Consider the following 18,295-nt stretch of genomic DNA (forward strand, 5'->3'; position numbering starts at 1 on the left):
GCAGTGAGACTTCGGAATTCGACGGGCAAAAAAGATAAAAAAGAAAGATCGCTAATAGCGTAAATCGCGGAGCGCATGTCCGATAAAAGAGAGAAAAATATATATAAAAAGAAACATAAGATCGATGCGCAGAACAAGTTGAAATAAAAGAATTGCAAGCGCGAATTAGTACTATATGTATAATGTACTCTTGACATTTAAGAGCGTAAATCAAAAACATAATTTAAAAATGATTATGAAATTAGTGAGACTCTCGTAACGAAATTTTTTCCGGACTAATAAGAGCCAAAAACGCGGATGATAGCGCGTCCGTTTCAAAGAAAATTAATTTTTATTTCAAAAAGTTGTGCAAAGAGCACAAATTTTTTCTAGTCTTTTTCTCGATACTATTTTTTAAAATTCTTGTGTTTAATTATTTATTTATTACAAATAAAATATCTTTTTATAATATATACAGAAATGTGTCATTAGAAGAAAAAGATTTTCCAAAATATTGCGGATAGATAAGGATTGATAAAAAAAAATGACGTTCTCGTTTTATGTCTCGTATTATAGCGAGGGAGATTTGTTTTTCGACTTTATATTATTGTCAAAGAAAATTCCTCGTGCAACATGTGCCGGCGAGCAGGCAAAGTGCTTTAATAAGAGCGAATTGCGCTCAAATAGTTTGGAAAAAATTTACACAGGCGAGAATCCTTTTCGCCCGCGAACAAGCCAGCCCCGAGATACGGCTACTTCCACTTTTGCGGTCCGCCGTGTTTTAAATACTTTCCAATTAGCAGCACGGTAGCTCGCACGCTCGCTCGCCACCGCGTACAGCTTAGATTTGCATGAATCGTTTATTCCGCAGTTCAAAATCCCGGTACGGTAACTGGTTTTTGTTAAAAGCAATTTGCGCACACTTTATCGGCAAATTTTCAATTCAACGCCCGTACTTCTTTCAGTTCCGAATTAATGACGCGGGTCGTCTAAGGAGATTTACTATAAAATATTTACAAAAAAATATCAAAAGCGTGCAACGAAATGCATTTCAATTTTTAATACAAAATATGATACAGCGGTGTAAACCCTCGCAAACCTTTGCAAATGACTCTGCGTTCGTGCTATTTTTTTGATTAAAAAATATATTTTGTCATACACGAATCATCCAATCGCGTATTAAAACGCGCGAAGGTGAATCGGAGAGAGAGGGGTAAGATTTCCGTTTTCCCCCAGGACAGGTTGCTTCCGTGCCAATGATCCGCGCCATCGGAAATTGTAATCCTTCGGCCTTCGGGATAGGCGACGTCACGTTGGCTGGAGATACATGCGTACATACGGCGCTGCTTAATAAATCCACAGCAGATACAACCCGCCGCACAATCTAGCCGCCGGACACGTAATCTAGCTTAACATATGTATCCACTCGATTTTCTCGCTTTGCCGCTCGGCGGAGCCCTTTCTCTCACTCTTTCTACCCTCCTCTTCTCCCCTTCTCTCTCTCTCTCTTCCCCTATTCATCTTCCGCGAGTCGCGGGAAGAGAGAGAGAGAGTCTGCACTGGATCCTTAGATATGAAATCGGCCGTAGATATGGACCCACGATGAATCGCTCTTGGAAGTTGAAGAGCGGGGCGCGGGTGAAATAGAGACGAATCTAATAGCTCCATAAAATTGAACTTTAGATATTTCTGTTCCGCTCAACTACTGTTCTCTGTCTTTTGCGTCGACTTCGAGTCAAGTTGGGATGTTTGCATGTTGCAACTGCCGAATTATCATTGGAATCTTCAGAGAATCTTCTTGTTGTTAGTTTTCCGCTGGCTCATCTCCCCTGAAATTTTCTAGAATTTTTGCCTCGTCTAGTTTTTAGATCGAGTATCTTTTACAATCGCAATCTTCAATTTTTTATTTTTAGAGAGCGCAGCGCTCTGTTAAAAATTAATATCTCTTTGTATTTATTCGGTAAACTTTTATCGTTTACTTTAACTGTGCTAACTTGTTCCATTTATTTTGGATCCATCGCGCTTCGAAGGTCTTTAAAAATCTTTGAACTGGGTCAATAGATTTTTCGTTATCTCTTTACGTGAAAAATATTCGAATAATGCGAGCGTTGTCAGAGTATCCTTTACATCTTCGGGTTTTGGAAAAACTGGACGTGAAACGTCAAAGCTCGTATCTCGTTACGATCTCTGGGGGAAAATTGGAGCGTGCGGAATATAAAAATTCGCCCGAACGTTACGACTGTAACAAATGCGCTCCGCAGAAATTGACTCGCGATCGTAATTCCATGGCTATTCATTAAAAGCGATATCGCGAGCTTTTGCTCCGATATCTCGTAAATCACAAATTGGCGGCGCGCAGCATTAAACCGCGATTCGAGGGCGATACGAGAGTAAAGCGCGACGTGGGTAAAGTTTGGATTTACAATCGTAAACGAGGGCGGTGACGAAGTCATATAAACCCGGGGGCGGATTTAAAGAGCGGTTCACGTAGAGGAGGTTCACGTAGAGAACGTTGCAGACGCCGTATAGGGCTAGATCCTGAGAATCCTCGCGGAATCGCGAGTAGCTTCCGCTTCATTGGGATTTATCGCGAAGGCGGACGAGGACCCGGGCTCGATTCTGACGCCTCGACCCTGAGCTTAACCTTACGTAACAACCCCGGTCCCTGGCGCGAGACGATAAATCTTCATGGAGGCATTACCGGTCCCTGTTACAGCATACAGACTCCGCTACACGTCTGTATTGGCATGGTAGCTGTCAAGGTGACCTCTGATAGGATGAAAGGGTAGATGACAGATCAAGTTCTGTACGTCTCGTGTGTAAGTGCAAGATTGCCTGGTTTTTACCCCGGCAAAAATAAAAAGCCACCTCATCTATAAGACTGGTTTGCTTCATAAAGGTAGAAAGAATATATGTTATAGGTTTTTTATAACTAAAATTGAAAATTAATTAATTAATTAAATGTTTTTAATTAGAAAGAAATCATTTTTTATTACTATATTTATTTCTAAATAATCGTATTTTTAAGAGTGACAAAATAAAGAATCTGGATTCATAGCATATGAAAAATTTAATTGAAAGCATATTAAGAAGACTTCAAAGAGTTATAGAGACTAAAGAAAATCATATTAACTATTAATTAAAATAATATTGTTATTTCTTTAAATTAAAATATGTTATAATAAAAATTATTATAATTATAATAAATATTTATAATAAATTATAAATATATTAAATATACGATTGTTTAGAAATAAATATAGTATTAAATAAAAAATGATTCCTTTTTAATTAAAAACACTTAATTAATAAATTTTAATTATAAAAAAACCCACAACAAATTTTTTTTATCTTTATGAAGCAAACTAGTCTTATAGATGAGATGGCTTTTCATTTTTGCCGGTCACTGTAGGTGGATGTAATGACATTACAGAGAAATGGATGAGAATTTTGATGGAGTGGTTTTGATACGGAATCTTCATTCTCGCAGTTTTAAATCCACGATTTAATATTTATTTGACACCTACTCTCTATTTTATTCTTGTAATATCTAAAATGTGGGTAAAATGTGGATTTCTTGGTAAAAAAAAGGAAATGCGGTATTATGTGTATAAATTTCAACACAGTGGTCGGTATCACGACAATATCCAAACTTATGGCACTTTTCAAAGTGCAATATGTGGCCTGCGAGAGGAATGGTAAAATTATGGGCACGTTTACGCTGGTAAATAAGACTCGAGCTGGTAAATAAAAACTTGGCGAATCTTGATTCACCGGCAAACTTCTCCACGCAGATCATCACGAGCGTCCCAGCGAAACTCTCTTACGATTGCCGAGAAAGAGAGGAACTTACAACGACGTAACAGTACCGAAACAAGATTCCGCGTACGCGCGGCAACAAACTTTCTCTATAAATCAACGGTAGAGTCTCCTCTTTGGGAAACCCCCGACAAATAGAGAGGGTCACTCAATCGAAGGAGCCATGGAGCGATCTTTACGTGTTTGCAACTTGGACTCCTCTCGCGAAATAAATAATTGTTAGTCGAGCATGTAAAAGAAAGAAGAGGAAGAGTATCATCTTTTTTTAAAATTCATATTATTTTAAACCCAACATTTAAAGTTGCCTTTTTGGTACTTGGATACCCGTTCATTGATATAGAGGGGTTGGATTTATATTATACTATCGACGCTTTTATTCGACGCATAATCATAAAATGCGCGTTTGCTCTGTACGAAAGTGGCGATCGAGTTAACCGGACTGTTTTCACTAGACTCGCTGCAGCACAATTGCTTATCCTCCCCCCGGTAATTCTATCTCCTAAGATCCTAATATCCCGAGGTATTAGGGCATCCATGTAGACCGAGATCGAACTGTCGCTCGGAACACGGCGGGAATCGCATTACAACGCGGACAATAATCGCTTCTGCCGTTCAATCGCGAAAGACAAGAAGCAAGATTGGACTGCAGCCTTTTTCGGAGCGAAAGCGATCCTGGTACTTCGATTCCTGCATCTCTTTGGATTACTCGAAGAATTCCCTTAATGCTCTCTTTCATCTGTTTTATTTTTGTGGAACGTATATATTCAGAAATTAATTTATATAAGCACTAGCGGAAATTATCTCATTATTTCGTCGTATGTCTGACTTAATTTCAACTTAACTCCTTGAATGCGTAATGAGTATAATTTACAGTGTATCTTATACATACATATTGTATATATTATATATATATATATATATAATATATATATTATATCTATATAATATATATTATATAGATACAAAGAATTTCGCCTAATTATTTTCGTACAAAAAAATTATCTCATCTTTCGTCCTATGTCTGACTTAATCTATACTTATTCCTTGAATGCGTACTGAGTATAATTTACAGTGTATCTTATACATACATATTGTATATATTATATAGATATAAAGAATTTCGCCTAATTATTTTCGTGCAACGAATTATCTTATCATTTCGTCGTATGTCTGACTTAATCTAAACTTAACTCCTTGAATGCGTAATGAGTATTATTTACAGTGTATCTTATACTTTTATATATATATATTTTATATATATATATATATATACATATATTATATATATATAAAAGTATAAGATACACTGTAAATTATACTCATTACGCATTCAAGGAATTAAGTATAGATTAAGTCAGACATACGACGAAATGATGAGATAATTTCGTTGCATGAAAATAATTAGGCGAAATTCTTTATATCTATATAATATACATACATACATATATATATATATATATATATATATAAAAGTATAAGATACACTTGAAATTATACTCATTACGCATTCAAGGAGTTAAGTTTAGATTAAGTCAGACATAGGACGAAATGATGAGATAATTTCGTTGCACGAAAATAATTAGGCGAGAAATTCTTTATATCTATATAATATATATATATGTATATACACTGACGGATTCTGGGGGGGGGGGGGGGGGTAAACGCCCTTGCAAATTAAAAGAAACAGTTTTGCTGAATTTGTTAAAAAAATATAAATAAAGAAAAACAAACATTAAAGAGCAATCGACGTCGTTGATCCTGGAATAAAAGCTAATCATGAAACCAAAAATATTTAATAAAATAATTTTGCAAACCCCCCCCCCCCCCCCATTATCGATGTCAGGATCCGCTAGTGTATATAAGTACACTAATGTATGAATCAATCTTCATCAACGAGTCCAGCGTTCTTCTTTAAGAAAATTATCTAAAAGTCTACGTGATAATTCTAGAAACCGCAATATTAAGTAAGAGATTGCGAATTTTAACAACTGGATTCCGATATTTGACAAAATGTTGAAAAATTTAAATTTAATCCTTCTGTCAACGAATGGGTATTCAAAGAAACTTTAAAAATAATAACAATAAGTTTAAAATAATAATAAGAATATTAATCTTGAATTTGTCGAATTAATAATCAATTTATGTCAGAATTAATAAAAATTGCAAATTGTGTTGAACATTATGATTAACCCTTCTGTCAATGAACTGGTACCCGGATATTCAAAGCAACATTAAATCTTAAGAATGTGTCGGAAAATTTTTCTCCATCGGAAAAAAAATACAAAGAGCTTCTTTTATATTCGGAAACCTTCTAAAATATACGGAAAAGAGTATTCGATACCCAACAGCTGCTATAAAAAAATTGTCGCAGTACAATGTGTCGAAAAACACGCAGTTGGTATCCACACATTGACAGAGAGATGAAAAATTATCCGCATTGACAGAAGGGTTAAAAGTATCTTAAGCTCCCGAGGAGATTTTGACAATGAGAGTAAGATTCTTCGCTTCTCAGATATAGTTTCTGAAATATGCGGGTATCGAAAAATATAAAATATGCGCCGTATAACGGATTATCGATCCCAGCACCGAAACTCGACTCGACGCTCGAAGGGGGCCGCGGGCGAAGTTTCCGCGATATGTTACTTAAATGGCGATACTGAAACTACGGTGTAAAGTGAGACATTTTTCACCCCTTCCTCCCTCTTCCCCAGCGAGATACGGCGCGTCATAGCGTGCACATCGCATTTGGCCGGGTTCCACCGCGCCGGGTTCTCGCAATTTTCGCCGGCGCATAACACATCCCCTCGCGACGCGACACGCAGCCCCCTCGGATCCGCGAAACACGCGGACGGTAATAAACCTCTGTCGTCCAATTAATAGATCGTGACTAGAGTGCCGTGTTAATAAACGAGTTTCGCTCGTTACCGTCCAGGGTACCACTAGTACATTGATAAGCGAAAGATTATTTCTATATATCTTTATTTGCTCTCAAACTCGCGAAAGAATTGGCGTTCCCTTACAAAAGTCATTGAAAATAATACATTGAGCTTTGGAGCTGTAGCACGAAAAATTACAGACACTAATAAAATAATATAATATAAGAAGATGAAGATTTAATAGAAAAAAAATTTAAAGATTGTAGAATCTAAAAGTTATTTCAACTTTTATCCGAAGAGAAAAAACCCTAGGACCTGAAAGGCTTAAGATCGAAAAGATTCTATGTACCTAAGATCTAGTAATATCCGGAGAATCTAGGATCTAAATAGCCTTTTCAAAATTACGTTCGAATCTAAAGGATTTAAAATCTCAACATTTAAAAATGTACGAGGGGAAATTGAAGAAAGTAAGTGATGCTTTAAGAGAATATATAAATTTTCCTCAAAGAATCTCTCAAAGGTTTAAGATTCGAATTATTACTCATAAATGGAAATTAAAAGACCCGAGATGTATCGACATTTCGCGTTCAAAATTCGAAAGCGATTTTTAAGAACAATTTAACGTTAAATAATTTTACTTTTCGATATATATGTTTCTAGCAATCTAGATTACAACGATTTCTCGAGTCTTTCATCGAGTCGTCGCAAACTTGCGCGCGATCTCAAGTGCCCTCCGATCTTTGCATTCCCGACAAAAAGCCCTTATATTTCAATTTTAGGATCTCTCGAACCTTTGATTTTTGAACCGGCAGGATTCTATTCACGCCGGAAAGAAAGTTCAAGCAAAAGGGGAGGAAGAGAAAGAGTAATACGTCTAGTTGGACCGCGGCAGAAGCGAAGAAAGAGCCAAGTTGGCTGAACTCTGATTATGGCGCGAAACGGGTACAACTCCCGAGATGAAGTCGAAGTAGAGAAAGAGAGTGAGAGAGAGAGAAAGAGGGAGAGAGGAACTCGAAGGGATGAATTCTTCCTCTCCAACTCCTCTCCTCTTTCCGCCCTTCGCGCTGTCCCGATCTCTCGCTTCGTATCTTCGTGCGCGCCTAACACGTTATCCACCTTACTTATGCACGCGAGCTTTCTTACATAGTCACTGCAGCGGACAGAATGCATTTCATCAAAACTTGCGGCTTTCATCTCGTCGTCGAGCGAACGTGCTATTCACTAAACCGCGACGTGAATCAGCCTCTCAATTTCGAATATATTCGCGCATAAGCCGAAGACTTATTATACGAGACTGGCGTACACGACTTATTACCCTTGCGAGGCTATTTGTAGCGCGAAATAAGTTTTTAACCGCTTCAACTAATCTTGCGACGCCGGAAAGGAGGTCGAGACGAGATCTGCATACGCGTAAGAAACATTAAAATATACGATTCTATAACAATATATATATTTTATTTTCGAATCTATGGAAGAGCAGCTTATAATACATATCTAAACACGTCATTTTATGATGCACAATCCGTTTAACGAGAGGATTATAAATTAATTCGAAGAATATTATTAAATTATTTTAAAAATGATCAAAAATTATAAAAACTATGATAAAATTATTATTAAAAAAATTATAAGAATTATTATTCAACAATTATTGTAAACATTATCAAAACTTTTAACAATTAGTATTATTCAATTATTATATGAAAATGATAAAGAAATATAAAAATAATTATTAAGTTATTATAAAAATTATAATTAATTTATTATAAAATTAAATGTGAAAAAATTGAGAGCAATGACGCCTCAATGATCCGATTGTGGGGTCTAAACATTTCCGAATACAACCCTTAGATTTATAACTTGTTCTCTCGTTAATCTCGCACGTACATATTGAACTTTGTACTTTTCAACGTGCAACACGTATTGTCCCTTTTTGAGGAATACCTCGTATATACATCTCTACGAGTATTAATAAACGACTTGGCGGCGATGAATAGCAGATGTTTGCCTCTCACGGCGATTAATCCTGAAGAACCAGAGCAGCCCGTCGAATCTCGCCGCATATTTCTCGAAAAGGGTACACACCCTAAAGGGAGGGAGACAAAGGGAGAGAGAGAGAGAATGTAGAATGTACACATGCGAGGCACGTAATCCGCATTTCGCCGTTGCGTCGGCCAAGATAAATCAGGCGTCTTACGTAGGTAAGCAGAACAAATTTCATTCAATCGGAATCTCCTATGCGTGTTGTGTGTTTGTTAGTCCGCCTCCCTCCTGCATTTATCAATAGAATGCATTTGCATGCCTGGCTCTTCGCGCCCGGGTCGGGATTATTTTTCCAATACGCGCAAACACACACACACACAAAGCGGGGCTGGTATTTTCGAAGGAAATACGAGAGATTGGACGCGTGTCCTCGGCGGAGACACATTCGATCCGGGGAACAATATCGCCTCCGCTTACAGAAACCGCGGAAATTTCCCGCGGCATTCCTCGCGATTAATGCTTATTCGGAATTTTCGCGGAGAGAAAAATGAGAGGGAGCGAGAGTAGAGATTTCTTTTTTTTTTGGTCGAAAATAATTTAATTTATTGTATCTCATATTCGTGTCTTTATACAGTCTTTATAATTCTAAATAAGTGCGAACAATTTTAGGAGATGATTCTTTGTCGAAAATTAAGGTGGTGGAATCTTTTATATAAATATTTACTTTTATATTCCTCCCTAAAAGGAGTTAGACTTTTTCAAAGGAGAAGGTGAAAATTAGGTGTTTATTATTTTTTTTCTCAAACTTTGGATAAGTTAAAAAATGTTTTATTTTTTTCCAACATTTATTGTAATTTTGTTTTGCTCTTGCTCTTTTTATTCTAAAATTTAACTTCTCGTAACTCAAAACCTATGCCACTTAGCACCAATGTATTTAATTTTTTTATTAAAATCTATTGATTTTATGAAAACAATAAAACAAATTAAAAAGTTTCTAAAAGATTTCGACCTGTTAAAAGTTTTAATAAAAAAAATTGAAAAGAGCTTACTAATTTCATCACCTTAAAACAATACTGAAGGATTAAATAAATACTAATGAATAACCTTGTTATTAGTGGCAAATATCCACCAAATTTTATTTTCTTAACTTGTCCAAAATTTTAGAAAAAAAAATTAAAAACCTAATTTTTATTTCTCCCCTTGCAACTCTTCAGAGAGGGATATAGCAGCACATATTTATATGAAAGACCTCCCTTAATTTTTCGCACTTATCTAGAATCACCGTATATATTGTCTCCCCGACATTTATCGTCTAAATTAACCCGCGAGTCTCGTGCGTCCAAACACACAATTATGTTTGGATGCGTGAAAGATTGTATATATGCTAAGCTACGCGCGCTTAAGGGTTGAACAACGTTACGTGCCTCGAGCAACCGCCGAAGTCGAGGATATATCGCGTTTCGGAGTTTATTCCAGAAGTGTGTCTGAAACTTCTCGCTGTGTGTACTTCGGCGCTAACCGCGAGAGCTCGCAAAGGCATAATGAGCGCGTAAATCGTCGGTAACTTGTAATCCGCTTTGAGTAGACGCTCTCTCGCGTGCGCGCGCGCGAGGAGATCGCGACATGACGGTCGGATCGCAGCGCAAATTTCGTCGAGCGTTTATGCAAATTATCGGCGGGCCACAGGGTTAATACATTTTCGCGTGCAACGTTTCGCGATATAACGAGTCGATAGTCCCGGGCTACATATATATATATATATATATATATATATATATATATTGTATATATGTTCGCGGACACCGTGTATATTTTCCAGCGAATTTACAGCATTTGCATACTTCGGGAATATTTAAACGCGGAAACCCCCGCGGCGGGTTACCATTGGAAAAACAGGAATTTCACTGTTGAGCGAAAACGCCCGCCATGTTTCCGCGCGATGTGGAAGATCGGAACGATGAGGTTCCGTTTAACTTCCTCCTTCTCCCCTTCCTCTTTTCACGCTCTTCGAATTCCGAATAAATATAGGAGCGTCGAAATCTTCCCTCGTTAATTTTGATTCACTAAACGTTTCGGTTATTCCGCAAATATAGCCTACGTTTTTCATCGTTTCAATTAAATTTGGATAAGGGACACGACAAACTATCGTATATTCTGCATAAATTAGCGATTTCAGTATTTGCCACGCTATTTATCTTTTTTATTTTACAAACTGTTTATATGTATATTTATACACATATTTATTCTATAAACTGTGTATTATAAATAGTGTTTATATTTATATTTAATTTTAACGTAATCTGCATATTTTTATAATAATATTAATAATTAATAATAATGTCTATGAAAATATTATATAGGTGTAATATTTATACAAAATAAATATATATTTTTTTATTCCAGTAATTGTCATCATCTTTTAATTCGAATAAATATTTACATTTATTTTTATGAAAATTTATTTAATTAACTCTTTAATAAAAATTTTAGTTTTCTTCGATGTTGGGGATCACATTCTCTTACAATATTTCATTAAATTATTTCAATAAACTTCAAAAACATAAATAAAATTGCACTTAGGAATCTCCTATACATAAATAAGTTTCGTGTTATTTGTCATTGCATGTATTTGTGCCTAACAAGTGGATTTCTCATTTTATAGAGAGAACGAAAGCTGTAGTTGCGAAAAATATCAGCAATATCTTATAGCAATAGAATTAATATAAAGGATTTTATCGTTTTTTTATTCAACTCACCGTTCAAAGACAAAGAGACTCCACTCGACGAAATCAAAAGAGACTTCACGCACTGAAAACTCGGCACATTTTTTTCCAATAATCACTAAACGCACACACAAATGCAATTTCACTCTGTTCCAATGATTGAGAGACGATAGCCGAAAGTTGAGTTATAAATTAACATGCGAACTTTTTTGATTAATCTTCAAACTATACACTGCACAAATTTACGACGCGATGAATCTTTCTTATCCTAACACATTTTACCTTCCTCACGAGTTAATTTATTCCTCATTCGCGGTCAAACATTTCAGAACGATCCGATATCGTCGATACATTAATTTGATTGCGTTTCGTTAATCGCCACAACAGGTCCTTTCGCCGGCAGAAACACCCTTAGATATTAGATTAAAATTTTCGTTGCTATTGTTTACCTTTTCGATACCAGTTTTACGCTTCTTTTAAGCAATTAAAATTAATTTAATTATTATATATACTACTCGGTCCACAATCTTTTGATACTTCAAGACCCTCGAGGCTTTTGAACAGTCCCCACGATTTCCATGCCAATTCAAACGCGCTAATCAAGTCAGTCAATCCCTTCCTGCCCTATAGTCGACGTTTCCTTCAACACCACTGCACTACATCTCGGCAAACGTCAAGGCCGGACATTCGAACAGCGCGATCGACGTGTTCCGGTCCGCGCTTACCGGAAGCGAGGAGTCCGAGGAGACGTTGCGACCCTCGCGGAACTGGTGGCGACGACGCGTCGTCAGCGCGAACGATCCCGCTCGCCGATCGCATGGTGATCGCACAACGGCGTCGCGACGCCCGGATTATCCTAGCGTATACACCGCGTAAAGACACCTCGGTAGAGAACGCTCTCGTCCACCCCTGCGAACGCAGAAGGGCGGCGCGGATGTTGAACCGGCACCACTACGCGACGTGTGTAACGTCGCCGCGAGGCTCGCGAGACGGACTACGGTACCGGAATGGAAAGCTCCGCAAGCTCTCGCGCAACGCGACGCCAGAGCCTCCATTCTCGTCTGCCGAGCGCGCCACGGTCGATTCCGCGGATTACACTTCGGGGCCGGATGCTGCGAAAGCGTGCCAGCCAGCTAGAGTTTCTCCGTCGACCCGCAAGCACGACAGGCTCGCTTAAACTTGGTTTTCATGATGATATACTGAGAAATTCTCTACCGATGATTCGAAAGCTCGAAAAATTTAAAATTATTTTTCCATCAACAGCATCTTAAAAGAGTGAAGTTTAATGACATTAGGATTTGTAGTCATTGTTTAATTGATATGCAATCAATTTTGCATCTTCTAAAGAGATTCAACTAATGACACATCAGGAAACCCCTTAGAATCATTGTTTTTTCGAATAACATGAATATTGTTGCTATTAAACTATATTGTTTCAAACTCTTAATAATTATATTGAAAATTTTATATTGCGAGGAGAAGTGACAAATTACTGGTTGATCGTTTTAAGTCAAGTGCGACTTAACGCGGCATAAATACAATGGAGGCGCTCCGAATCTCGCAAAATCGCTGGGTCATCAAGCGTAACCCGGCCTCGTAAGCTGGAATGTCTGGAAAGCTCGAACATCGTCGAAACGCGCCGCGCAGACTCGTGGGGACGCGGGAAGAAAGGGATAGCCGGCTATCGATTCAGTTTTGCCAACAGATGGACCATTTCGCTGGTGACTTTAGAATCGTCTAGGGACTTGTCAAGGAATGTTTCGCGTCGATCCTTACACGCGGGAACCTTGTAGATGGATGTCCTGTTGAAGGACGCGCGAATCGAAACGTGCCGAATAAACTCGCGTCGCTCGAGCAAGAGAGCTCTGAGAGCTTTCGAGCTTTACGCCAAGGACCGCTAATTGGGGTTGCTCGATTGCGTCTGGTATTCCACGCTGTCTTCCGGCCGAGTTCTTGAGACTAATTAATCTCACGCGTGACTAGCTCATTCGAGCAGGAAAGATCATTTGCCAAGTTTTGTACTGAAAATGTGTCATTATTTTATTATACTAAAATTACCTAAAGTATTTAGATTTTATGAAAATTATATTATTAGTTAAAATTAATACATTTCTGCTCCGTTTAATTTAAAGCGGGGTGGGAAGAAACTCTCATGTATTCTTAAGCCTAAAATGTATTCTTAAATCTAAAAATCCAATTTTTAAATCGCTCTTTGAAGTTTATAGGAAATAATTTTTTTAGAATAAGTTCTTTCGTTGATATTCGCTTTTTCTCATCCTGCTCTTTCAACTCGAAGCTTCGGAGATCCCAAGAGAAGCATAATATTTTTGTTGCATTAGACTAAACGAGGATGGAGTAAACGCTCAGTAGTGAAAAACACTTTTTTGACACGCGGAGGTTCAGTTGCACCTGCAGCGGACAATGTTGTTCACGACTATTGACACTGTAATTTGGGGTACAATGTTGTGGTTGATGCGTTGACACGCTTGTACACGACTCGATATTCGTAACTTGACACTTTGGTGAGTGCGAAAATTCAACAATATCGTCGAAACAACGAGAGAACGCGAAGGATCGTAAAATAATAAAGTTTCAGGGAATTTGAAATTTCAGATGATGGAATTTATGAAACGTTAAATAAATTTTAACATTTAAGGCAGAAATATCGACACTAAAACAAGATTTTCGTCAATATTAATTATAGCAATCCTATTAATTAATTATAATATATAATTTATATATTATTAAAGTCTTTACTCTTCACAAGTTTGATAAATATAGAAATATTTGGTTTTTTAATTTTTTAAAAATATTCAGGGATATAAAAAATTATGTAGTAGCAAATCTGTATAATAATTGTCTCTCTCAATATAATGTTCAATAACTGAAAAGTCTGACGATAAGATAAAATCTATCGCTTTTTTATTTTTTCATAAAACTATAATATTTTAATACGAGAGCGAGCTTTTCAGGGGACGAGTAACAATTTTTTTCTCGATAAATTTGAATCTCGCAGTGTATATAAAATAAAACTAGTAACTATTGTCGAGAGCTAAAAAAAAATTTCTTTTTATATATAATACAGGAGAAATTATAAAATTTACTGTGGAGCAGAAACACTTTGGCGAACCGTCTATTTTCTTTTAAACGAATTAGGATCTTTACTGTCTTCGTTACATTCGACGTGCAAAATGATGTAATTTTCACGTACATGCGGGATGTAGAGAGTATATTCTCTCCTTACTGGATTTAACACTTATATTAATCATGCTCAAAGTGCTACACGTTCAGCGTAATTCAACGGACCGAAACGGAGTAAACGGAGCAAGCTGAGAATGATATACTCGTGCTCCGCTGGTCCTTTTTCAGGCCTCTATTGTGATCTCGCCGTGGCCCAAAATTCGGAGATATATCAGCGAGGAGATTCCATCCTGCTCTCCACCAGCATGCGGCACTTTTTCAACGTACGTGGGATTCAGTAAAAAAGTTTCCCGCCGGGAACTACTAATTTCGTTAACGGCCGAGTCCTCGAGTTCTTTTGCACGTGAATGAAATTTATTCTGCGATAAGATCCGCGAAAGACTTTTAGATACCGCGGCGTGTTGCGCCTCTGTGTGCACGTATTCCGATTTCAGATTCGCTTGTATAATAAATTAATTATCCGTCCGATCGCATTTTCCAAAGAGATGTTGCTCTCCAGGGATTCTCCTAAATTCGTAAAAATTGGAGGAAAAATAAAATCTTGAGAGAGAAGATGAAAAAATCTATTCGAAAGAAATTATTTCGATTGTAATCTTGCCAAGTTCCGACATTGAAGAATTCGATTATCGCGAAACCGAGAGGATACTCGGAAGAGTCCGAAGGGATTTCAAAGGATTCAAGGATCTAGAGGAAAAAAAGCCTTGAACTCTGAGGACCCAATCCATTTCGGACGCATTCAACCCGCTCTAATCCCCCGGAAGATGAATCGTCCTGCTGGGAGGCAGGATGCAGACGTCACTGATGTCGTCCAAATGCACGAAAAGAAAACGCCTCGTCGTGTCTCGTCCCCTCGACCGAGCCGTGCTCTTTGTCAACCAGAAGAGCCGACAGCTTCTCTCACTCGGCCGGTTTTGGCTGCGGAAATGACAGGCGGGGGAGACAAAATTCAATTCGCGGCGAAACGCGACTTGAAGACGCGCCTTGAAGAGGTCGGTTAACCGGAAACCGTAGCCTCTCTCGGTCGATGCTCTTAATAAGAACATTCGCCAAGTGCCGCGAGAAACTCTCTAAAGCCCGCGTAATCGGATCGCAGAATAATGGGCGTCTGCGAAGCCTACTGTAAGCGATCCCTCAATAATTTAAGACGATGTTCTCGGGTTTTGCGAAATGATACTAATAAGCTAAACTTCAAAAGATGTTTTGATCCAGAGTTCTTCGAAGACGCGCAATCCTATTAATAGCATCTAAATTTCCGACTTGGGGATATATATTTAACACTTCCATTATACAAAGCCTATTATCATAAATTAATTTTAGAACACTTTTTTTTACATCTTCTCTTTCAATCTTTAATATAAGGGTATTTAAAAAAAGATGTCACAGATATTTTACCTATTTAAATTACTAACAAAAGATATATATTATTTTTATATTATTTACATATGTAAAAATAAAAATTAGTGCAGTTTCATGATCAAAATATAAAATGGACTCTGTTGTTTAAGATTTTTTGCTTATCTATAGGAGCTTAGTAGCTGGATAAAATATCCGATTTTTTTCTTTTAACATCTCCAATATACATCTTCGTTATTACAGTTTTGATTAGCAAACGTAATGATATGGATATTGATTGCACATACGTATATATCTGGACGCACAGTCTCTCGCTCTCTTTTGAAATATTAGAGAATGAAGAATGACATATATATATACATACGAAAATTGAGAATGCTAATGCACAATTTACACGTTGAGTAGTCGAGCAATCAACTTTATCGTCACACGTCGCCATCAAGCATACTATAAAGGATCGTCGAGTAATTTTCAGCGACCGATGTCGAAAGATTTTCGCTCTAACGAGCCGCGAACGTAGAGGTAGAATCGCATTCTCGTGTCTCGCAACAACCGGCAATGCCGAATTGCATTCTTCTCTCGCGCTGCCTTTCCCACTTCTGCCAAAGTGAAAATCGAGTGAAAAGAAGCGCAGACGAGAAGATTCGATTTACTTCACAGATGGAAATGAAGATCCACAAAGACTGGCCGATGCGAATCAGCGGACGTTCAAAGAAAAGCTTGCTCGGGGTGAGTTTATTTCAGCTCGCTCTTTCTATAACATGTAAATATTATTTTGTACCATATAAAAATTACGAGATAATTGTATTGGTTTACTCAAACTGAAAGATTCGAGAAAAAGGAAAGAGTCAAGAGACGTCGATTCGCTTATGAATAGAATAATTTTAAAAAATTAGATAAACTAAAGTTGTAAAAGAATCTAAGAATGAAAAGAATTTTAAATATTACATAATTTTTAAGTGTTGTAGTTAGTTTAAAAGAATCTTAGAAATCTCGATAATTTATTGAGGAAATTTTCGATATAGTAAATGATTAAAGCGTATGAACAATTTTATTTTGTGCCTAATGCAAGAAATTTAGTTGTCAAATGATAAAAATTGATTTCTTCTAAGTTTTAGTTATTTTGAAAAAATTTCCGATTTATTAATTAATAATTTATTAAATATTATTAACGTATATGGACAATTTTATTTCGTGCCTAATGCAAAAAAATTGGGTTGTCAAATGATAAAAATTAATCTTTTGTAAGTTTGAATTATTTTAATAGAATTTTAGAAATTTCGATAATTTAAGAAAATTTTCGACTTAATCATTAATAATTATTAATGTGTAAGAATTTTCTTTTGTGCGCCTAATGCAAAAAATTTGGCCGTCAAATGGTAAAAATTGATCTCTTGTAATGACATTATGGCGCACATGTACTTTTTTATTGGATTTGGGTCGGCAGGCCGCAAGTTGCCATCGCGTGTCGCCACGACGACAGACAATTTTCAACTTCGATCGCCCCTGGCGTCTGTCGAACAGATAGAAACATTAATGAAGTTATCCTTCGTAACTTTCTTAATAAAGAATTATTGAGCCTGCGTTATAGTTAGTTACGTCGCCTTTTTAAGTATGTATAGCCTCTGTGTTATATATTCGACGAAAGTTTCTTGAAAAAAATTTTAAATGATCAATAATTTATTAATAAACACAGTGTTGCGTAAAGTATTTTAACTTTTAGATATTATAAAATAGAGTCCATTCACTCGTCATATTATACCTTTAGCATGGATATAAAATTGGAAGCATCTATTTTTTATTAAAATATATTTAAAATATATAAAATTTATTAAAAATATATTTGAAAATTTAAGGAAAGAAATTAATTATTTAATGCATTCTTAATGTGAAATTTTCTCGAATATCGATGCGTCATTTTTAAATTAATTTTTCTTATTTATACGATAAGAGAAGCTAAATAAATGTATTTGACGAGAGAATAAAAGAAAAGATATGCAAAATTATCGGATAAAAAACTTGATAAATATCAGATCGCATCATTAGACGGCGCATTTCAGACGACGTCGACTTGGAATTGTTTTCTTATGGATCACAACTATTTTAAGATAAAATCAAGTTTCCATCTAGAGATATTTTCTTTAGGTCTGTTTTTCATCTGTTTGATTCAAGAAACGTACCAGGATCTTTCTTTGGATCTTTAAATGTTGACCTTGGGGTCCCCATTCAATTTTAAATCTTTTCGAAACCTAAAGTCTTTGAACTGTAGAATTTTTCCACAGTTATTTTACAATGCTTTTTCTACTTAAAGTTTAAAGGTCTCTCTAGGATCCTCCAAGATTTTTTCCCAATTGTTCCTTT

At 36.6% G+C, this 18,295-nt stretch overlaps 1 protein-coding gene across 2 annotated transcripts in view; it reads right to left on the reverse strand.

Annotated features, from left to right (window-relative positions):
* The window catches only part of Nlg-4 (neuroligin 4), a 271,493-nt gene extending 259,120 nt beyond the window's left edge, over positions 1–12,373 (reverse strand). For both annotated transcript variants that reach the window (XM_083054024.1, XM_083054023.1), the window contains exon 1: positions 11,414–12,373. The gene's annotated coding sequence lies outside the window, so the exon portion shown is untranslated. The remainder of the gene's footprint in view (positions 1–11,413) is intronic.
* Between the last annotated feature and the right edge of the window lie 5,922 nt (positions 12,374–18,295).

This window comes from Prenolepis imparis, unplaced genomic scaffold, assembly GCF_030444845.1.
Source record: "Prenolepis imparis isolate NDT839.2.m4 unplaced genomic scaffold, iyPreImpa1.0 SCAF_14, whole genome shotgun sequence".
In the NCBI taxonomy this organism is placed as follows: Eukaryota; Metazoa; Arthropoda; class Insecta; order Hymenoptera; family Formicidae; genus Prenolepis; species Prenolepis imparis.